The sequence below is a fragment of the Lepisosteus oculatus genome, chromosome 5 (genome assembly GCF_040954835.1).
Source record: "Lepisosteus oculatus isolate fLepOcu1 chromosome 5, fLepOcu1.hap2, whole genome shotgun sequence".
Lineage (NCBI taxonomy): Eukaryota > Metazoa > Chordata > Actinopteri > Semionotiformes > Lepisosteidae > Lepisosteus > Lepisosteus oculatus.
The window spans coordinates 51375718-51400999 of NC_090700.1; the positions used below are offsets into that span (position 1 = coordinate 51375718).

General features: G+C 35.1%; 1 long non-coding RNA gene across 2 annotated transcripts in view; it reads right to left on the minus strand.

Annotated features, from left to right (window-relative positions):
* Positions 1 to 21738: 21738 nt before the first annotated feature.
* Positions 21739 to 25282, minus strand: part of LOC138239236 (uncharacterized) — a 34306-nt gene continuing 30762 nt past the window's right edge. For both annotated transcript variants that reach the window (XR_011189715.1, XR_011189714.1), the window contains 2 exons: positions 23538 to 23634; positions 21739 to 22124 (listed from right to left, as the gene is read on the minus strand). This is a non-coding gene — a long non-coding RNA (uncharacterized lncRNA). The remainder of the gene's footprint in view (positions 22125 to 23537; positions 23635 to 25282) is intronic.

The window sequence follows — 25282 nt, forward strand, 5'->3', positions numbered from 1 at the left end:
TTCCCCATCCTCTCAGTGCAACCTTCCCCTTCCACCCTTCGCAAGAAAATTCCCAGCTTCTGCTTCCACCTGACCCAGCTCAAATGCAGCTCGAAAAAGTAAATCCGATTAGGCTTCCAAAGAGTGACTTAAAAATACCATAGCTTAATTCACTTATATCACAAATCTTTTTGATGTATCACAGCTCCAGTTTATGAAGCCCATGAGTCATACGATTTTACAAAGAAAAAGTACTACATTAGATACGTTTCATAGTTATCTCCCTCCAGCTTGAAGGGTAAATGACTTGGTACTATTGCAACAGAACTGTTTCAGAAAGTAGGCTTATTGCCAGAACTTCAGAAATGGGAATTTAATACCAAGGGGACATCTTTTTCATAGTGATTTCAAGATCAAGACCGTGGTTCATAAGGAATTCAACAGGCTAGTTTCTCATTAGCTCGTAACCTACATTCCTGGATTCAGTCTGTGAACAACTGTTGGATTGCTGCCTGTTTCAGAATGTAGACCAGAACCATTTTGGAGGAGATGGTTTTTGTTATGATCCAAGGCTATGGAATGCTCTACCAAACACCAAAAAATTTGGAGTCTGTTACACTCCTCCAAAAAAAGAAGAAACTTTCGGGCTTAATTTTTTGTTTTGAGTGCTTTGCAATTTCATTTAAAAATGGTGGTGGTGTGAAAAATTTATATTGAGTATGAATATTTTATTATGTGTTTTGACCAATTTGTCATAAAAAAGATGCTGTACCGTAACACTTAGGTCTCACTGCCAAACACACAAATACACCATACTACATTTTCACCTCGTGTCCTAGCACTTTTTGTGCTAAATTTGATATTTTTTGCATAATGTAGTCATATCACTGAATTTTATTAATTTAGTTTTACATTAAATTTTTTGGGAGCAGATTTTAAATATGAACAACAAATTATGTTTGATTTTAAGAAATCTTTCAATTATTACCACCTTCAATTCTAATTGATTTTTGAAGGTCATGTAATTGATAAAACACCAGTTGTTCTGGAGCTGCATGATTATTTTAAGAAAAGTCAGTGTCAATAAATTCAGCATTACAAATGAGAAAATATAAGTCACTCGCATCTCTCACATTAAAAAAATGACCTACAGACACCCCAAGCCGGGTAAAGGTGAAAAGAAGATTAAAATTTCTACAACTTCAAGTCACCCTCCTTGTCTTCTGTTTATTGCCAGTGACCTTTCCAAGATGAGGTCAGATTTTCATATCATAGTAAACCAACTCCTTTGGCACTGTTGGTAGCAATATATTTAACACAGGGATAATGAAATTGCCACAAAGGGACACAGAAAGAAATAGCTGGAACAGGAGGGTTATTTAAAAGTGTACAACAGCACATTTGTGAGATTGTTTGGTCTGTGAAACTGAGAAGACAATAAGATATATATTTAGATAATGGAAATGCAGAGCATTTGGGTCTGATTCACCTTTACATGCATATGATATCTCTTAATGGATGCTTAACAATTAAAAACTGACACATACTTTACATCTAATCCTCTGATCCTGATTAATATTGTTACAGTTATTGGAAGTGACTATCTTAAGAATCTGGAGACTATAACTAACACCTGGCTAGAGTCAATATTTACAGTTCTCAGGGTGCTTCAAAGCAAGAAAGGACCTGGGGTGTTTACTGAGTGGTTTATTAGGTCTGAGACAAAATGATCAAAGGAATAGTTTAATTTACTTTCCTTAATTAAGTTCTGGGTTGTGTGTTATCAACAGCCCAGGAACACAGCATACAAAAGGCAAGTAGAAGAGAGGAAAACAGAAGAGGAGAAGCAAGAGAGACAGGAGAGAAGAGAGGAAGACGGAAGACAGAAGGCAGAAGCTCCTTGTTCTAATCAGCCTTTAAGACCAAATTCAAGTAAAGTATTTGAACTTTGTTAAGACAGCTTCCCTGTTGTTTTTAGGAAACTTTGATTTCCTACATAGAGAATCCTTAGGTTAAAAACAGACTATCCTGGGTTGTGGATAAATGTTTAGATAAGGAGATAGGTTCCTGTTTATTTTGTAGCTTTGCAATACAGTATATAGAGAGGGACATTTAACTACAGGTCATATTCTGCTTAGGTTAAAAGTATCTTATGTCTTCTGGCATTTATTTCTTCTGTTGGACTCTGTAGGAATTATGTAGAATTTGAACACTTGGTAGCTGTCTGGGGCTTTCAGCATAAGTTGTACATTGTATGGTTAAATTGAGTGTTTTTCACTGTGTTTTCATTATTAATACATAATTATTTAACACAGTGTCTGAGTTATTCTATTATCACCAAATAAATATTAATACATGTAACCTAGATAAAGCACTGCACTCCATCATCGAACACTTACATTAGTTATGGTACTGGATGCCATTTATTACAGATACAGTACATCTGAAATAAATTCAAGCTTCAGTAGCAGTCAGACAGTACAGTGTAAAACAACAAACAATGTGGTTCTGTTCATCAGCAAGGTGATGTTCATTAAAACCGGCAGAAGACCTAAATCAGTCTAACTTGAAAGATCTAATGACTCCATGTCCTATAGCTTTTAAAGTCATGTTTGAAAAAATATATTGTTTACTTCAGGAATAGTATATCTCTGAGCACTGAACTTTGGATGTATAAATACTTTGAGACAAATTATTTGAGTTTTATACTGATCTAACAGAAAGCAGCTTATTCCTGACTAAGACAGAGCCTGTCTTGGCAGTATAGTTTGCAAACTCTTCTTATTGTGGAATCATTACATCACCTTTGTAACAATAGTGCTCATCCTACCATGCAGTGTGTAGGAATTTACAATGTGTTAAATGGAAGTGTAAGCAAAACCAGCTCTATAATGAAAAAATAAAGGAACTTTCACCTGATAATTTTTTGTATTTAAAAACACCAGAGGCTTTCAACAGCTCTGCTTAAATTTACGTTTGAATAAATTCAGAAATAACTATACTCTATATGCACTGAAACTGAAATAAATGTATTGCAGTTAGTATTAGTTGGATACATCGTCTTACAAATTTACGTATCATGTTAAATACAGATTCTTTTCCCTTAAGTTGAATATTTAATTTGTGACAATTGTAGGACCCATACAACCCCAACTGGCACAATCCTTTAGTGTACCGTACCTGCTCTTTTGTTTCTTGTTTTTTTGTTCAATCCATTTAAATAAAGAGGCTTAGAGGTTTTTGGTCTGTAATGCTTTAGCTTTTGTTGTTAGATACCTAAAAAATACCAGAAGAACAAATTTGATATTTCTAAAAAGATTTGATGTGACTTTACAAAGTTTCAAATTATCTATTTGCAAATCAAGGTTTTACTGACATAGTTGACAGGGGATACACTCTCACACCTAAACAATTATATAATAAGTATACAATTAGTTGTTCTAGGCTCTCTATCAGTAGATATTCCCCATCACTTAAGCAGCAGACCCTCTGTACATATAGGCCAGTACGGTACAGTAAGGTAGGGGTATCACATCTCACAAGAATTACAATCCAAATTTACAATTCGAAGGATGTTCACTAATTGTTTCCATCTTATCTAAAAGAAAGAGATTTTGCTTGAACTCTTTAAGGCTTAATATTGTTACAGTTATGGCAGAGGGAGATCTTGTCTTGGGAACCAGAGCAGTGTGTGACCTACCAAGGACCTAGTAGAGGTTAACGAAGAAAAAACACAGTTTTTACAATAATGAGATTATATAACAAGATATAATCAATTAGCAATGATTGTTGTCATACAAAACAAATGTACTGAACAAAATATATTCTTATTCACATTTAGACTTCTTTATTTCACACTAAAAATAGAAGAAATAGAAATAGAAATAAAACATCTGACTGTTCTAAAATCACCTAATTATTCAATACATTAGGTGGGATATGAGGCGTCTTTCGTAAAATGTCACAATGTCTGTTATATTATCTTTAGCAATTGTAACAGCTGGCATGACCTAGAGGGTTCATTGCTCTTATACATAAACATACAAGAAAGCCCATTCAAGTTTTTGGTTTCTATGAACATAATAAACAATTGTATGAATTGTTGTCCCCCCTGTCCCATATACTGTATACAGATAAAATAAAGCTCACAAGACTGTCACCTGTACTACTGTATATGTGCAGTGTTGAAAATCATGTCACGAAAAGCATAATTTAATATACAGTAGTAGGTTCAGAGAGATAGGAGGTTTACCTATCCAGCACAAGCTTCAGTGAGGAACTGTAAGGACTGGAATGCACTGCATTTTTCAGTTTCTGTTATCATTAGTGTCGGTTTAAAGAATTCTTCTTCCTATAGTTGAGATATTGCAGCCTAGGGTGAAGGGAATCATATTCCACAAATACAAAATGCCAGGTCAAGAAGGTAAAGCAGATGACAGTTTGCCAGAATCCAGTAATTGCGTACAGCACGCTGTCAGCGCAGATTGGATTCAGCTCCTGACAATCTAAACAGACTGATCCAATCCACATGGGGATCACCGACTCACAGCTTAATAACATTTCATGTCCGATTAGTTTAGGCAGCGCTGTTATAGTCCCTAGAGATGAGTCTGTCAGTCTGAACAGTAGGGAAAGGCAATGCATCTGCAAAAATGTTTTACGTTTTATGTAGAGGAGTTTCACCAGAAATTTTCACGTTAGTCCAAACCATATCAGAGAAAATAACATTAGGTACTTATGCTGTTGTTGTTTTTTAAATTCAAACAAGAGGGAGAAGCAATAAGGTGAATAAGTCTGTCAAGGTTTTCACTGGGCAAAGCAAAGATACTGTATATTATTAAATAAGAACTTTTGGATTGCCAAAGGTTTTGTCTACTTTGTAGGCCTTGCAACAACTTTAAAATTGGATTTTGTTCAATACAGAAATGAATGTCTTCTACTATCCTAAATAATCAAGTATTAAGTGACAAGATCTTCCTTCTTCCTTTATTTTCTGAATTGTAGATATGTAAAATACTACCTATTACATTTAAATACAGTACATAAGTCATTCAATCATATTACAAAGATGTCTTTCATGTCTATCTTCATAGATGTTGCCCTCTGGCATGGCCTAGTTTCATTTCCACATTATTCTTTGTTTAATAGAGTAAGTCTTTCCTGTGATCTTGCCACTTCTACACTTGGGAATATCTTCTGGTTTCTGATATCTTAACTACTGTCACACCTTAAATGAATTTAGGGTTTCTGAGTTTTGGAACATTTGCAAAATAAACAGTACACTTTTACTCTTATGTGTGAAAAAACTGTCCTCACTCTGCTCTTACCAAGGCCCAATTTAATACAGGAAAAAATGCTCATGATATAGTGGATTCTTTCAAAAATTACTTTTCTTAGCTAAATAAAAGCCTAGGTAAACTTCTTGACTTGCATGTACGTAGCATGTTTAAAAAAGATTACTATATCGGCATGACAATGACTCTGCCCATTCTATATTTTTTAATAAAGTATTTAGTTAAGGAAGCATTAGTGGAGCATTCACAGAAAAGCTAGAGAAACAACTTTAACCAGAATGGACGAGTGAGAGAATAGCAATCAGCGTCAAATAAATATGACTATATGAAACTAGTCAAAGTTCAGTAAGCTTTTCTAGAGCCAAATTAAGCAAAATCAACTAAGTGTGGAGTGTGAAGATAATACCTCTGTTAAAACCCAAAGATGCAATAGTAATATCTAACAAAAGAGTCTAAAAATCCTGACTATGTATTGGTGTTTAAATGAAATAAAATAGTTCCACCAATACAAAATAGAAAACAACAGTTTATACGTTCATAACATATTAGTTTTTTGCGTAAATGTATTTTTACAAGAAAAGATTCAACAGCAGAGAAAGTCAGTATACTGTATATGTTCTGGTATTTAAACCAAAAATTTACATGACCTTTTAATTTGTTTTTAGCCAAGGATGATATTTCATGAAATTACAACAAACCCTCGCTTTAACAGACTTTACTTTAACAGATGTCAGATTTAATGAACACATTCTGGTAATGGAGGGGTTTATCCTCCGAAGGGATGCCTGTGATGTTGAATTGTGAACTGCTTCCAATTCACTGGCCAAACACATGAAACTGAGTTTCCAAATGCAATGATGGACAGCTTTGGCAATTTTGTTAATGTTGCGGTTTAGTAAGTAAAAGATCGCAAACCTTTGTTGAGTGTACCCACTGAAGACATCCAGTAGTATTGTTCAATAAGAAATTGAGTAAATAAATTCAAGATCAAAGTATCGTATTATCCCAACCGTATAATGCTAATGAGACTGGTCTGTTTTGCTGATCACACCTGGAAAATACCCAAGCATGACAAGCACTGGACGTCTACAGCAGGATGTAAGCTCAACAAGGAAAGTATCTCAGGTTTACTGTGAGCAAATGCTGACAGATTACACTGATTGGCACCCCTAGCTGTCGGCAAGTCGTGGACACCTAGGAATCAAGGATATAATGAACAAGCTTCCAGTAGTTTATTATTATTAACAAACTGCTTAGTTTACTTCTGACATACATTTTTCTCATGAACAAGTGTGTTGTTTGGGCCCTGGGTTCAGTTCCGGATCTGGGGTGCTATCTGCATTACATGGAATTTGTCTTCTTCTTATATGTTTGCATGGGTTTCCTCTGGGTGCTCCAGTTTTTCCGCTCATAGTCCAAAGACATACTGTAAGGTAAATTGGCTTATGGGAAAATTGGCCCTTGTGTGAGTGTGTGCATGTTTGTGTTTGATTGTGTCCTGTAATGGAATTGAACCCTATTCTGTCTTGCACCCATTGCTTGCTGGGATAGGATCTACTACCTTGTATTAGCTAAAGTAGATAGCTAAGTGGATGTATAATGTGTTTTGGCGACGAAAAAACTTCATGATTCAAGATCTTTCTATAGTTGGGACAGTATCCTAAAGTGATACATTTTAATTAGGTAATATTTTATGAACTCCACAGTACAGTATCTTCAAGCCTTTGAAACAACATTTGTGTGTGTTTTAAGGTGCTTTTGTTCTGAGAGAACACATACACATACATTTTTATAGATAAAAATTAGAGGTATCTTTAATGAAGAGGAGCAAAATTTAAGTTGAGCTATTTTCTCACCTGTAATTATCAATTTGCAAATTCCAAATTAAGTACTACTGTCTGTAATAAAGCAAATTCCAGTCTAATAATTTAACGAATTCTTGTTCACGGGAATTGCTTGCACTGAGAATCGCAAACAGAAACTGAAACGATTTGCTTTTGTCATTTCCTATCACAAGATTATTTACAGACCATGGTAGTGTTCACTGATCATTCTGTTTACTTTCCCCAAAGCTTTATGTTAAACTCTGCAACAGGTGTCTGTGCTTTTTATCAGTCTTTTATACCAAAAAGATAAAAAAGCCAGCTTGAAGCTTACAATTTCCTATAAAAATTGTATTTCCTATGTGGCCGTCTTTTGTTACTGGTAAAAGCATTATTTACAATTTCTAAGCTTTTCTTTTTCCCTAGTTACATATTTATGTTATGTGACAGTCAAAGGGTTAACACAAATAAATTCATCTTTCAAAAAACAGTCAAAATGTAACAGAAAAAAAGGAAAGCTGCAAGGCTTACCGTTTCTCTTCAATATTCACAAATGAATAAACATATGTGATCTCAGGCAGACTCCTGCAGCTTCTGCCCTCATTACTTTTCACTGGGGTTCTGCCCACACACAAAAAAAAGTACTTATGCAAGTGCCATTGGGAGCCCATTCTAAAGTGTATTTCTGGTTCTGTATTTATCATTAGCGTTTTCTAAAGGCCTTTTATTTCCAAGACAACCAGCTACATACCTTATCGCCATAACAACCTTGAGATATCAAGAGGCTTTTCTTTACGTACCCTATACATGCACAGCCTGCTCACAAAAATTGAAAACCCTGCATGCTAAGCAATTTTAAACTAACGTTATGATTTGAGAGAGTGGAGATTTTCTTTCCCTTCTGTCAGGAGTCCCTTCGTCCTTTCATTTTCCTCAACAATTGTACTGCAGAACCAGTCCCCCTCTGACATAACATAAAACCCTCAGGTCAAACTCTGAACATAAGAGATTTTGTGAGGTAAGCAATTCCAATTCAGAGGGCAGCAAAACAAAGGTTAAGGCTAACTTTTGTATTTGGCATTTTCCAGGTTGTAATTCTGCACTTAAAGTTGACTTTTATTCAAATAAGCTAGTTATAGAAAAATAAGGAAAACGATGTGCTCACTACACATAAAAGTGTGTTTTGGCGGAAAAAAAAATAGAAAAGTACTGCAAAAAATGGCTGTATTCAGTTGAATTGCCCCCTAATACAAACAATATAGTGATTACGGTAAGGATATATGATAATTTGGTGAATGTATCAATTAATTAATTCCAAAGAAATTTGAAATTTATTTTCCTCAAGTGAAAAAATCCGCTAAAGGCTTGTGAGTTGCTGATTATGCCTGTGTTAGAGTACAGTAGATCAACTAAAAACTGCAGCTATTCTTATCAACAGGACAACTTTCTCAGGCACGTACAGTAATGAGAAAAACGAGGAAAAGAAGAAGCAGAGAAAGACCTCTGTTTCTACTGTAATGTGTTAATCTTTCCTCATTATTACAGATGATTTCTTTCTTTCACTTCTTTAATCTTCCTTACTGTGTGATGGCCTGCAGTACGAAGTGTCTCATTTTACATACCCATGTTTTATTTATATCTTGTCCTTGGTGATGGTGTACCCAAAGGCTCTTCTGAGAATGTGTGTTTAAAGCTCAGTCTATACTGTTCACATCCTCATTTCATGTCAAGGGAAGTGAAAAAGATTGTCAGCTTAGGAAGACTGGTTACATTTCAGCAGAAGGGTGATTTGTATGTTAACTAAATGCGTAGAAAACATTGTTTATGCTTAATTCATCTTCAATGGGTAAACAGAACTAAAACTGCTCTCCTGGGGTCTGAAGGATGCGTTATGCATAAATTGAGTTTAAAACCAGATGACAGAGCATTATTTCTTATTTTTCTGTATGTCTACAGATAGAACAGATATTTTGTGATTAAGACTGATGAGTAAGTTAAAATGGAACCTCTCTGAGTAAGAAAATGTTCCTTTACTTGACCTTTGCTCAGAACTCCGCATTTTAATGTTGGTTACATCAGAAAACAAAGCTACACATGACAGGAGGGCATTCACCTCATTCTAACCCATTGATTCTATTTCTCTATAGTCACATAGGCAGTAATGGTAGTGTTAGGAGCAAACCCTTCATATATGAATCCCCCTCAAACATCCATATGTTAATTCAAAGTAGCTGATCAGTCCTAACATGCAAGTGTCTGTAAGGTTTAAGACTACAGTACCTCATGAAAACCCAAGTGAGTTTATGGAAATATGTAAACTCAACACAGAAAGACACCTAGAATCAAATCACTGGTGTTATAAGCCAACATGCCAACTGTACCATCACTGTACCACCTGTGGCAAAAATTTAAAATAAAGATTTTGAGAACAAGCATTTATATAATAACAAATATCCATATATCCATTTTCTAGCTGCTTTATCCAATACAGGCTCGCAGGGGATCTGTGGCCTTTCTTGGTAAGCAATGTGCAAATATACTGGCTCTGTATGCTGCTGGGCCAAGTTTCCATGTTACAAGTAGTTTGCGCCGCCTTTCATGATGCTTGCAGTTATAAAAAGGCACCAGATCAACATTCAGTTTAAAATTGGCTTTATCTTGTACTTACTGTACTGAATTCTTTATTTGATTACATTTTTTCTGTTCTTTGATTCCATTTGCGTGGCCAAAAATCATATATGGCTGTCAACAGGTCAATGGTTTATGGTCAGATTTTAGCCACAACCAAGATCAACTGCAATTCATAGAGAGAACACCCCACTAGTATAATGTTTATATTAGTTCAAGCGAGTAGCTTAACAAAGCTTAACAAAGGAACAAGTAAAGGTTTATTTCGTGCTGAAAAAGGAAGAGTGACACAACATTTAGACTGTGGAGCCGTCTTCTTTATATTAGTCCTGAGCAGAATTGGATTAAGGCTTTGGTGGACTTAAGGCAAGGAATTTTCTTGGGTCTCCATCCAATCAACATACAGTATACTGTATACAGTATAGTAGTATTTTGTATTGACATATTATTTTGATACTTTGTCAAAAGTTCCAAAATATGCGTGCATGTTAATCATACTTTTTACACAGTTTCATGACATCTAACAGTTTATGTCTTCTAAAAGGAATTTCGAGGGTATGAATCTGGACTAAACTTCCTCTTAAATATATTGATGCCTACTCAATGCAAACACTATGTGGAAGATTATTTTCCTTCCACATTGAGCTCAGGTAAGGTTTAAAATAATTCAATAAAGATAACAACTTCAATAAAGAGAGCAGTTTGAAATGGCTAAATCCAGCTCCATGCAAAGACAAATACTGTTTCTACACAGGCGAATGCGTCCTCTAGACCTAGATCTCTGAGTTTCTTATATGGGGTCTTTGCCGAGAATGCTTCACTTTTGAACAGTGAGCTTAACTTAAAAAGCTCATTTATAAAGTCTTTCATATTTTCTACTATCCTATACAACATTATGTTTTTATTAACTTTAATTTAATAATAAAACAAACAATAAAAAACTCACATAAGTGATGCACTATTGTCATTATCGCACTCTGGGAACATTCACCTAAAGTATTAATTTTCAATGATATATTTTGTCATATGGCACATAGTTTCGTTCTTTTTTCAACAACTTTTCCATTAATAATGCTTTTTTATTATTCATGAAAAAACACTAACACTTCTTTGACATGCTTTGTCTTGTTTCTGTTGTGTTATTGGTCAATTGGTATGTTTAAAAAACCTTCTGTATTTACTGTATGATGTTTAGTGTTAGGGAACATTTATTGTGATAATGGTGAAGTGTTGTTCTTTCAATTCTTAGTGACAGTTGCCCACCTTCAGAGTTAATATATAGTCAAAACTTTTGTTAATTTAATTTTGAGAATGTATTTTCACACACCAGATAGGAGATATTACATTGAAGCCCCAATTTTTCAGTTATAATCACCCTGCTTCTTCCATGTGATCTTCAAAAAGGGAAACATTTCAATTGTGAATAGAATAAAATCTGACAGTCACAAGTAGCACACACTGTCACCATGTTTACTAGCCCCACAAGGGATGAGCTGAAAGTATAAAAAGCTGAGGCTATAATGCTCTCAAGAGGTTTCTATAAGGTAATGGCTGACTCCATTCTCTTAACTGATTAATGCCTAGCTTTTCTGACCTTGACTAATTTAAAATACTAATTGACTGCGATAATTCATCCATACATTATCAGAAAGTTATTTCTCCTGGTGAGGGTCAGTGCATGCAGGTGTGACACATGAGACAAGTGACTTCTCTTGCCTTGGATGAGACACCAGTCCAATGTAGGGCCATGAAGAAATGCAAAATGTTAGAAAAGACAAACAAACCTAGAGCACATGTATTTGGAGGTGTTTAGAAACTGGTAAGAAAAATCTACATGAATACACAATCTCAACACAGAAGAAACCCCAGGCTGGAATCCAACATTGGATCTAAAAGCAGTAAGGCAGTGCCACACCACCACAGAAACCTGCCTTAATTAAATGAATACAATCACTGAGAGAATACAAGAGCTCACATACAACATACTGTATGTGAAATCTCATGCAGCACACAATGTTCCCCTGCTGATTTTAAATGGTGTTTAAAATATATAAAAAGTAAGCCAATGACATCACCATGTATGAAACAGTATAATTTTTCCTTACAAATCTTTGACTAAACTTGTTTGACTAAAATTGTGTCAGACAATTCCAGAACAGAAACCACGAAATGGGTAATATACCGTATAACATAAACAACATGTGTGAAATCCTGTAATTGATATAGGTTCTAAAAGTATATCTGTAGTTTTTATGTAGAATATATCAATGCACGTAGTGGAATCACCTCAGGAATGCAATCATTTTATATGAACACCGTCAAATTACATAGCTTTTCACGTGCAGAAGTAGGTTCATATCGTCTCTTTTAATAATACCTAGACTGAACAAGTGTTCAGCTTGTGTTATCTTGAGATCACCTCTGGTATCTACAGTAATTTCTCCAATACTTTTACCTTCTGCCCAAAATACTATAATGTTGTATCTTTCCAAGAGCATGAAAATATAAGAAAGGTGACAACAGAACGGGGGCTATGCAGTCTGTCTAGTCTATTTAATAGGTAGTAGCTAACTGATCAAAGAACCGAGGTATCGACTTCAACAATGTGACTGAATAGCTTGTTCAATAATGCCACAATCCTTTGCATAAAGTGCTTTGTATTCTCAGGTTTTGCAGTTCCACATAGTTTCCACTTGCATTCTTGTTTGTGTTTCCATGTTCTGAAGAAGTCCACTGGGTTGACCTTGTCGATGCCTTTGAGGATTTTCAATACTTGGTATTACTTCAATACCAGGCCTCTTTGTAGATTTTTCTCATGCCTTCAACACAGTTGTTTTTGTTGTTTTTTTCGCTCACATTTTTAGCTTTACCTTTAGTTTTAGCTCACATTTCCTGTCTTTCACCCCTAATAACACACAAGCACTGTTTTCCATCACCACAGCACTAAAAGCAGAATGCAGAACAATGGAAATCTAGCTTTAAGTTGTAAGTATTACATACAATATACATAAATATATGTTTGCAAAATCTCATTCTGCTATAGTCCTGTGTTGCTTTGCGTGCTTGTCCTTGGTACAAGGATTTCCAAAATGCCTGTACCTGAGGGCCGAAGTGTTTTCCTGTGTGTGACTGATGAATGGCCCTGAATCAACACCTGGCCTTGTGAAACAGGATTGACTCAACAGCTTTCTTATCTGTCTGCACAGCCCTAGCAACATGAAGACCTCCCTTCTACAGGGATGAGCCATTACTCTAGAGGCTACAAAGAACATTTAACTGGAAAGAAAATGTTAAACTCCTTCTTGAAACAAAACCTTGTCTTTTTTCTTTTTTCATTCTCATGCAACTTTCCTTCTCGCCAGCAGTTTGATGTGATACTGTTTTTGTTTTTTTTTTCTTTTTTGGTTACATCTTTATCAGAACAAATCTTACAATTGCAAGTCTGCAATACCACATCAGACATTTTTCAGAAGAGCGAATTGTGCTAGAACTAGTTTGATGTTTTAAAAAGGGGTCTAGAGAACTTCTTTCAAATTAAATCAAAATTTTCCAAAGACAGCAAAGAGTTGCTTTAATAAAGTTATCTGTCCTGAATATGATTTCTTTCTCTGTAGAAATTGACATGGCAAACCACCAATGGCCAAAAAGTAAGGAGAGATGGCAGAAATAACAGATATTTAGAAGCAGTTACAAGTCAATAGCAGGAACATGGAAAATGGACCCATTTCTCATAGATGACTTGCCGTATTACAATAATATCCACAGAAAAGTAGTTCTTTTCCACTGGATTTTGAACTGTAATAAACTTCACCTGCCAATCTTATATATACACTCTCTCACTCACATACTGTATACTGAGTCATGCCATATAAATTGAAAGCCTTGTTGCAGTCTCGACAAAAACTTAATAGAACTGATAAACACAGCACAAATAGGAACAGCTACAAGCCTCTCTGTGGCAGGGATTTTTTTTTGTACATGTACTGTATATCCACTGTAACATGCGTTGGGTTTTCTTTATAAAAAGGAGTGCTCCGTTAAGAAACTCAGTTACTCTGCTTTCTCTATATTTTTTGTACCATCTCCTAAGCCCACTGAGGCACTTCTGGCTTTGGCAGGCTACTTCCTGGAAACCCACTGAAATTTCTAGTTTCAACCAGATATGTAGACACGTGACAACAGAATTGACAAATAGCTATCTATTCACTGAAAATGCATGGAAATAGCCATCATAGTCAGGCTATATAAGACATATTTATGGACTTGTTCGAGTAGGTAGCTGCGTCACAATGTGTACACATCCAAAGTGTGCTCCACAGCCGAAATGTTGTGTTTCTTTTCAGCATGGAATAAACCTTTACATGTTTATGAACTGACATGCCACGAATATGATTATATTAACCTGATAACTGCTATCATTTTTTACAGTGCTATCCCTCCCAAGCTAATAATTTCACTCAAGAGTTAAACAAGTATATTAATTATATTTGGCAAATACTGTTCTAATAACCATCTTATAAACTGATAAACATCTGACTGTGTCAAACACAGCTTTTGAATTGGACATAAGTTATACAGCAAATAGTTTTTTTCAAGAAAAGCTGCAAATGTTTGAACTATCATATGCTCATGAATTACTGACTTTTGCATTTGACAGTTTCTCCTCTGTCATGGACTGTAGAGTAACTGAATGACAGCGACAGGCAACACACTGAATGAATGATGTTGCAGATTATTATCAAAGAATATATTTAATTTTTAATATATCTGTTACAACAGAAAGCTACTGTATACAAAATGAAATGCATCTAGTAAATATTAACTAACACATACTGTATATAAAAAGTGCTTCAAGCAGTATTCAATATGGCAAAAACAATTTCTAGACTGTACAGTTAAGTCTTGCCTAACTATATTGTAGAGTTCTTTAAACAAGCAACAGAAATAATATATTAAAATAGAGAATTTATAATTTTTAGCACTCAAGTAACTCTAATGCACTAACAAAATTTTAAAGTACTGCATGTTATAAAGTGATATACAATCTACAACTGCTTCAGCTAGTTGTAATTAACATTTTTCCAATTATACAGTAAATATATTCATTTTCATTCTTTTTAACCTAAAATGACTTAATAATGCATTCTCTATCAAACACACTTAACAATATGAGGACAGATAAAATAGTAAATTAATTAAAATACATAATTCAAACAACATTTTATTTTCCACAAATTCATAATGTCTGCTTAGGCGCTAAGCAATTGTGGTAAAAGTGTAGTAAAATGTTTATTTCACATAGTATTTGTGAATGTTGGGTTAACGTAAACCTGACCAGTACTGGTATGTATTTATTGAACTAATGTATACCAGTCCAGCTGCGTCAAAAGAACAAATATATAATACCCTATACAGAAATTAATTTACTTTAACTCAAAATGCAATCAGATCCGTTATGCATCATGTAATGCCTGTAAAAAAGCATTGAAAGCACATATTTTCAGATATGGTGCAGTGAGCAGAGAAAATATGTAAGCTAGTCAGAAAAGTGAATTACCGTAATTAAGATTGTCTAAAGACGGTTTATTATTGGTGTCAGTTCTCAACAGGGAATTGATAGAAGAATCCTAATTGAACAGGCATGGGACTTCTTCAGGCAATTAATATGTTTTAATGCATCTGTATCTGTGTAAGTCATTCCTGTCAGGGTCAAACTATGGAATACTGGAAAAACTGTACTAGCTAAAATATTTAATGAGAAAGGGGCAAGTAAAGCACTGACTTCTATATGTCTTAGTTATTGTTATAGCTCACCTTATCACACATCCCTGCAAAATCAGCATACTTTAAATTTGACCCAAGAAGAACATTTTCCTGATCGTCTCTGAGACGGAAGACTGCCAACAACACCATGGACAGTAGCTGCCCGGTTTTCCTCAGATGTTTCCCACACAGAACAAAAAAAACACACAGACAACCAAGTGAACGAAGCTCCTACACTTTCCAGATGCCAACAGGAACACAAACCAGAGGATGAGCGGAGAAAAGAGAAAGTAAGCATCCGCTGCTTCACATTCATTCGAATGAATCTGAACAATCATCTGAGTCTGTGGCAGTTTATACCTGCAAACAAATGTTTTATATGTGTGTTAATCCTTGATGTTATGCATTATTGCATGGGCTGTGTCACCCCTCAGCTGTTGGAAAGAACAATGGTGTTTCAAATGAATAAACAATAAAGGGCTAAATGAAAATGCAGGCGGCAGACTGATCAACTGGCACTCAGTGCCTCCTTCCTGCTGGATGAGGCATGCTGCCAGGGAGAGGCAAAGGAGGTGGGAGACCAAACAAAGGATCAGGATTGGAATAGGGAATTTGGCATGCTCCATATTCCTACGATTTCATGATAACATTTATTTAAACAAATGGTGGATTGTCCTTTCAGAATCCAACCCGTTTTCAAAGTCAGGAAGAGAACCTCTTCAAGGTGGTTTTACAAAGATATTAATGATTTGGGAACTCGGTGAGCATGTATCTGTTGGTTCATTTGAGCCACTTGAATTCTTTAAGGACAGTTGTATTTAAAAAAAAAACAATATCTTTATTGGTTCGTATAAATACTGAAAAAAAGAATAAGAAAATAAAAGGGTAATGTGATAGAAAATCTAAGTAGTTTGACCAGTTACAAATAGCACATACTGTACATTGGTAATGATAATGACAAGTTGTACTGATGTTTATTTTTCTTTAACATAAATATTTTGTGTACAGTACTTAAATTACTGTAATCACCATTCATGTGCAGGACCCACGGTAATACTACTGTATATTACATTACAGAAATTAGTTCCCTTATTATAGACCATTACTTTCCATCCCCCAGGATTTTACCCTTGTGATTCTCTAGAAAAATTAGGAATGTATTCCGAATTTCTCTATATTCCCATTTTTTTAATTTGAGGAAATAAGTTATCTTGGACTTACCCATTTTGCTTCTAAAATGCAGGGTGTTACCAATGAAGTCTTTTTTAGTCATCATTAGTCATTTATTTCTTCTGTTTATACAGTTATACGTTTGTATAACTTGGGGTTATTAATAATAGTCTGTGAAACTGTATGCAATACCTTTCCCCCAAAACACCAACTTTTGGACATTTTCATATGAAATTAATTAATGTGACTCTGTCATCTTTGCTTTAATAATAATAAGAATAGACACCCAAAGAAGGCTTTTCTGGACACTCCACTCAAAGTGCACCAGCTATCAGTGCCAAGAAAAACAGAATGACGAAGCCAATTCATGGACGGGGAGTATTAGGAAGCCATGATTAGTAAAGGCCAATGGGTAATTTGGCCAGGATGGCAGGGTAACACCCCTACTCTTTTCAAGAGGCATCCTGGGACTTTCAATGACCACAGAGAGTCAGGAACTCAGTTATACATCTTATCTGGAGGATGGCATATTTTTACAGTTAGTGTCCCCGTCACTATACTGGGGCATTAGGACCCACATAGACCACAGGGTGAGCGCCCCCTACTGACCTTACTAACATCTCTTCCAGCTGCAAGCTGCAACCTTAACTCTTCCAGGTCTCCATCCACACACAGGCCAGGCTCACACCTGCTCAGCTTAAGTGGTTTGCCAGTTGTAACATGCAGGGTGATATGGCTGCTGGCAATCATTTTATACAAAGGTCAGGAATATTAGGATTGAATTGATTAAGTTTATATGGTGTGATATATAATCTTCCATTTCACTTATACTGTAAAAGCTTTAGGTTAGAATTAGCAGTTTCTGTCTGAATTTTTAACAAGTTGCTTTCCAGTCCTCCTCAGAGATGTCTTCCTGTAGGTCTGTCTTCCAAGACTGAAGCTTATAGTCAAATGATTCTTTCGATTTTCCAACCAGTACACTATACTGTACACAAGTACAAAATCTGTTTAAATATTTTGAGGCAAGATTCTCTGAGCTGGATAAAGGAAGTTGGTACAGTGAGTGTTTATGTCTTGTCAGAATATAATTTCTTAGTTTATCATACTTAAAAAATGGTTCATGGAATGTTTTAAGTGTTTCTAAGATCTAGTACCTGGCTAATGCCTTACCTTGACCACAATTTGAATCTGGGATCAGATCTCCTGGGATGAAAATATCCGGCCTCATGGCAGAAAGATAATGTGTTAAGAAAGATATTTTTGTACTTTTTTTCCCCATTTCCAGCTGTCAGAGGAATAAATGTATAGATTCAGGAAAACCTTAGATATTGAATGTGATTCATTTGGCATCAAGGCAGATGTACAATCTCTGTTAAAGTAGAACATACTGTAGCAGTTCGAATTTAGGGTGCCCAGTAATACTACTTAAAATTTGATAGTCATAGCCCTCCCTGATCATGTGTTAAGTACAATAGAGATAACCTATTGTCTGGGACATTTATTATTCACAATAAAATCTGTGAATGTTTTCTTTAATATAGTAAATTAAGAAAAGAGGGTGGTGGATTGAGAAGGATTGATTGAAAAAGATACAGAAATTTTGGTAAAACAGACTTTTTAGTTATATTGATTGAAATATGTATATTATAGCTTTTCAGCTTTATGCTTAATGTACACAGATCGAACAAACTTGTCTTGCACATATTGTTACGCCTGGGTGACCAGAGCTCAGAGCCCTAGGTCTCCTCCCGGTGCCATGAGGACTCATGCAGGGAGCCGTCCCAGGCACCTGCCCCCACTTGGTGGGTAATCATCACTATACAGGTAGCTCACTATATCACTATATGACTATCATCACTATAGTTTACAGTATAAATATTTACTGTAAACCCTGATCAGCCTACAGTCCAGAGCTCTGTCATTAAGCTTTCTTCTAAGCCAGGGATGTGCTCTCAGCTCAACCAGCATGCCTAGTGAAGGATTATCTGCCAGGTTCAGCCTGTCTGTATGATTGTGATTCTGAACCGCACTGCCAGCCAGCTTCCCATCTGTCTCCAGTCACTACTCCGGCTCAACATTGAACCAGACCAGCGGCATTATGCCACATGTCAGTCCGTCAGCTTTGCTTGGACACAACTCCCCTGTCCTGCCATGCCCTGTTTAGCTACGCTGAACCTTCACTGTCTGATCAGTCCAGCTACATAGCGCATTGCCTATTCAGAAATCTATGTCAGTCTACACAGCGATTTCCCCAGCTCTCCTCTCTCCTCTAGCCTTCACTGGGATCAAGCACATGGATACCTCAGTCTGTCCAGCTTTTTCCACAGTTTAAACCATCTTAAAGTGAAAACCTGACTACAGAGGCACACTTAAGCATATTCTGTATAGCATACTGTACATAGCAAATCAAATGTCCAATAAGATAATTTATCTATAATCTATGAGGTCATAGATAAACACATTTATCCAGGAGAAATATTGATTTAACCTGCTGATTTCAATCATGGGGGTAAAGTAATTACAAAGTTCCTTCTCTACAAAATGTGTCTACCTCCAATTAGTACCAATCACTAGTTTCTAGAAATACTTTTACCTTATCTGTGCCCAGCCATAGAAACCTGTAAACACATGCATGTCAGTCCCACCTATCCACATTTGGAACAAGGCGGGTGCTTCTTTAAGATGTGACACCAGACCCAAGTGAAAAAATAAAAACTGGTTGGATAATACATGCCTCGGAAAGTGGTGGCTGTTGCAGGGATGACCTACATTGGTGGCACTTGCGCCGAATACACAATGAAGCAGCCCAGGCTTGTTAGCACTCTGGTGGCATTGCAGGGTAATCAGGGATGTGCAGTCTGCTATCTCTAACCCTCTGCAATTCTATTACATTTGTTTATTGCTCTTGGCAAATGCTACCCAAATATACATCAGCACTGAGGCAGGGCGCTGAGTAACAGTGTATGCTTAGCATCTGTAAGGAGGAGGGAGACAGAAAAAGAAAGAAGGGGGTATGAGAAAAGTAATCGAATAAATACATTGAGCAATAAAAAATAAACTGTTGTTTCTGTGCATGAGAAAAGATTAACAGTTAATAGGGTAAACATGTAACTTGAAAGAAATTCCCAAACAATGGGTATATTTGTCTTTACATTAAGAAAAACGAGAATCAAAAAGGCAAAATGACTGCACAATGATCTTTCTTACGTTATTCAGAAAATATATCACTAGACACCAATTGTTTAATTTTAATTGCTGTGGCACAGGCACATTGTGAACCAATTGACTTGAAATCACTGTGATCCCCAGAGACTGACTTAGAAGTGCATGGGTATCACACTGTATACTCTTGGCATTACAACTTAGAAAGTTGCCTTTTGATGCCTTTCTTGCTTGCCATGTGACAAATGCAACTAAGACAGAATTTATGAATTGTATAATTGTGTAGTACCATTCTATTCATCATAGAATACAAAATATAATTATAAGCAGTTTGAACACATGGCAAGATTTGAAAATTATCTATTGCAAATTCTATTTTGAACATAACCAGTCTAGTAAGGTCAGCATTTTCTTTATGACAATGTTTTTATCTCAGTATGTTTACCTCTATTCATGTGTAAATAAAAATATTTTTCACATTCTTAAAATAAATACATATTTTTAACTTGTCTTATCATAAAGATATCTAGAGGAAAATAGTCCCAGAGAGCTAGTTTACTGAGAATTTGCTGTGATCCATCATATACAGGACTATACTGCAGTACTATATTTAAAATAACAAATGGTCGCTAAGCTAAAGCAATTAATGTTCTTAGTATGTGCCTCTGATTCGTGCTATATTTATGAGCAATTTTCTTATGTTTGCCACATGTTGTCTTATATGGAAAACAAGGCAATGTATTCATTTCATCATAATTTTATGTAAAAAATGAATGCTTCTCTTCTCAACAAAACATTCTATACACCAACTCTCAGAACACAAATGAAACTGATTTTATTATCTCTTTAAAAAAGCTGATATTATTTAAAGACATTTTCTTAAAATGTTCTGTATGAACATTAAAATTATATATGCTTAGTTATACTGTAAATGCATAAAATCAATCTTGGCTTCTACAGTAACTCACAGGGCTATCCAATTCAGTCCAGGTAATTAGTTAAATTCATGACAATGTCTAGATTATATTTGTTTTGCAGTAAAAAACAGATTCGTTTGTTCTCACAAAAATGCTACAAATACTAAATTAAAAATACTAAATGTTATTTAGACCTACAATAGTATAACAGACATGGACTCCTTTGACATCACATTCATTCTTAATAGTTCAGGTGGGTAGCTGCATCAGCATGTGTAAGCTGCAAAGGAACAAGTAATAGGTTTATTACAAGCTAAAAACAGAAGAAAGAAAACACAACATTTTGGCCGTGGAGCCTTCTTCAGCCGTGCGGAACACTCACTCAGCCGAAACAGTGTTTTCTTTATTTTCAGCATGGAATAAACCTATTACTTGTTCCTTTCCATTCTTAATATACTAGCTTGTTTGTCCTTTATCAGGTTTAACATTTTAAAAAACATTTTTACTCTACAATAAAATATTTTATTTATACAATATTTTCATGAAGTGAATGTAGATACAATGGGGAATACCTGGCGTGAATGCTTCTAGCTCCAAAGCAAGGGGATGTTTGCTGAGATACAGTGGTCTCAGATGAAGTGATCAAAGCAATCGTAATGTTTACCTTGGTTTAACTTTAGTTAATTAAGTTCTGGGCAAATGATTAAGAGTCAATCAACAGTCCAGGAACACAGCTTATAACAGGGAGCCAACCGGAGTAAAGGGGAAGAGGAGAGAGGAAGATGAAAGAGAATACAAGAGAAGAGGGAAGGCGAGAGCTCCAGCTCCAGTTCGCCTAGCAACATCAGCTTGGAGCTAAATATTTGAACTCTGTTAGGAGAACTTATGATTCTGTGGTTTTTAGGGAACTCTGATTTCCTGTGTAAAGAATCATTCAGTTAAAAAAGGCCTCTCCTGGTTGTGCAGCATATAATAAAGAAAGAACACAAACCGAACACTGGCTAAGTTCTACATCTTTAATACACACTGGCCAATTTCGTATTTTAGCAGTTCATTTTAATATCCTTAAAAACAACAAAAAATAGTATTAGAATCAATAACATTTGTTGTGATTTTAATGATTATTAAAAAATATAAAATATATAAAATATAGTGACTGTTCAGGGGAAATGCGGCTAAGGATCTGCGTCTGTGGTTGGAAGGCTGCCAGTTTGTATCCTGTGGTTGGCAGAGGAATCCTACTCCATTGGGCCCCTGAGCAAGGCCCTTAACCCCAACTGCTCCAGGGGTGCCATATAAATAGCTGACCCTGCGCTCTGACCCCAAGCTTCTCTCCCTGTCTGTGTGTCTCTTGGAGAGCAATTTGGGGTATCCGAAAAGACAGATTCCTAATAAAAGAAATTGTATATGGTCAATAAAGTGATCTTATCTCATCAATAGTTTTCCCATGTCCTTAATTATTTTAATGTAGCAGAATGGCATTCATGAATCACTTTATGAAAGTGTAAACAGAGAGCTTCAAAATGACTGCTCGGTATTTTGTGCTTCCATTTATGCCTGTAGATACTATATGCAATTTTCACACTTCATCAGTCATCACTCCCTAAAAATATACCATAGCAAAGAAGCCTACAGTAATTCATTTTTTTGACTAGAGCTATTGAAAAGTGAAGGAACAATCATATACTCATTGAAATCATCTCATTAAATTTGTCAGGTATGCCTCTCAATCAAAACACTACACATTTATTATATACAGCGAACAATGTAAGCTTAAGGTGATCGTTTTTATTAATTTCTTGTGAGAAAGGTCTGTTATTAATGAAATTCAAACCTCAACTAAGAAAGCCTTATGTTTTCAGAGTTGGAAATACATGGCAAAGGATAATACTGTATATATAAACAGGGGCATTGAAAATATATACTGTAGTTGCCTATTAAAACATCACTAAAGCCTATCCACTGCCAAATAGAACTACTAAAATTAAATTTAGCTAAAGTGAAAAAGTACTACCCACAACAACATTTGTATTTTTGAGACCATGAAGCACAATTCATGGCTGTTGGCTGTTCCCATAGTTTGCAAACCACTATTGCACATTTTCCACCTCTTAAAACAGAAGCATAGAGTAGTTACTTAACTACACCACAGTGCCACTTTGTGGACATTAAGGAAACATGTTGCACAATTTTGAAGCTTGGCTGTGAACACCATGTCAACAAATGTTTGATATACTACTGATAAAACTGATCTATCTACAGTACCTGATACACAGTGATATTAAAGTTAGGACTTAATTTATATCTAAACAAGATGCATTTTCATTATACCTTAATAAAGTTTCATCACATTTTGCAGTATGCCATTATCATGCAAATGACAATATGTTTAAAACTTGCAATATGGCATTGATCCATCCTTTATCTTTTTAGATGTAGCCACAGGAAGCATAAATAGAAAGGTGTCAGTATAATCTATTTAGCCTTTGAAAATAAGGATTTACACCAACAATTGCACAAAAGTACACAAATCAAAACCAGCTTATATATTAAATTAAGATAATTAATATAATATTATATTCCCTCATATTTAAACATATTTTTAAAGTGTAGGTAATATCTGCCACAAACATTAACATGCAGATGGGGAGCTATTTAATTGCTTTTTTCAATGTCTTTATAGTAACTACTAAAAATATTCATTCTAAATTTTTAAATGCTTATACAGATAATTTATCCCTTAAATTCCCTTCTAGAGTCAAGTTATAACATTAAAGAAAAAATAACAGTTGCCTACATACCTCTATTTAGTTTTTCTTCTGAAATTAACTGTAGATTTTACAAAACTGCCATTGCTAACATCAAGGACATCATGCCCATACATCCTCCCCTTGCCGCCTGAATGAAACAGATTGGACTGGGTTTTTGAGAAGGCTGTATTACATACTTCACTTCACTTTCTTTTTTGAATGTCAGCTGAGCGACATACTGCAGTTCATAAAGTTTACTTAGCACTTTATTCAAACTTATATTTATTATCAGAAAATAATCTTCAAATTTGTCAGATTTCAAAATGTTTCATTTTTTGTGGGTTTAAGTTTGGTACTATACTTCTTCTTTGAAGTATGGCAAGTGACCCACTTCATCCCTTCAATGAATGTCCCTTCACTAATACTACATATCATACTGTAACATTATTCCTTCATTTACAGTTTGCATGTCCCTTTATTCCTTCATACATACTACATACCCTTCTCTTACAGTATATAACAAACAAAGAACACAAATTACCAAGTTCTATATCTTTAATACACATTGGCCAATTCCATATTTTAGCATTTCATTTTTATTTCCATCTGTATGATCATAGATAAATGTTTTTCTCTGAAGAATTCACCTGAAAATAAGTAATAGTTCCAATGGTAATCTATGCTTTTGTTTCAGCTGCATTTAAAGTTCCACAAAATCAATTGTCAGTGAGTGAAAAAAGCCTTTGTCTTTTTGTTACTGTCTGAATATTAAAATACCTATTTGTTCACAAAATAAGGCAGCCACCATGGATGTGGATAATGTCTTTCAGAAAATAATACAAACATTCACAAGTTATATTTCTAAAATAAAATAGACCAAGTTTTCTAAAATAGAATAAATATATCTATAATTATCAGATATGTACAGTACCTGAACATAAATACAGTACTTTAAACTGGTTAGAGTATCATGCTTTTAGCAAATACTGTAGTTCTGTTCAACATTTGACCAGAATTGCTTATTTTCTTTTGTTATGTTCAGGAAAATATTATAATTCAGACAAAATCAAAATTTACAAATTAAATTGTTTCCCCAAATACACAAGAGGAAAACAGTAAAATCTATAAATGTTCTAAAACACAACACACTATACAGTACGTGCAGACCTTTTCTGGCTTCTTAGTGAATGTAATGTCCCAAACGATTAAACCAAAAAGATATCATCAGTGCTAAGCATGATAATAGCAAAGCTTCTAAATGGAGCCACAAAACTCAAGAGCTCAGGTGAAGAAACTGTTATCAACATATATGCACGACTAGGCTAATTTGGAGGCCAGATTTATAAGTTCTGACGTAAAAATGTCCCTGGAAATTCTCTCCCTTGTGGTCGGGCTGATGTTATTTTCATGGAACCATTTTTTTACACATCTAGCTGTGTAAAACATTCTAGATATTTTAATAATATCTTCATTACATACAACAATGTATTAGTTTTGTTATTCAACTGTTGTAGACTGTTGAAGGTCAGTGGATTATATTAAATCAAAACTTTGACACACGCACTAGATTATAAAAATGGTAATAAAACATTAACAATATTTTTTTAATGCTGTCTCTTACTCCCACACAAGTTTAACCTACTAATCAAAGATTTGGTTCGTAGTTAGAGATCACCAGTGGGACTGAGGTATTAATTTAATGCAGGATTTGGCTCTAAAATAATGTTAGCAATTTCAGTCAATTAAACTATAATTGATGCAGAAAATGAGTTTGAATTATTTATGAATAGCAAAAA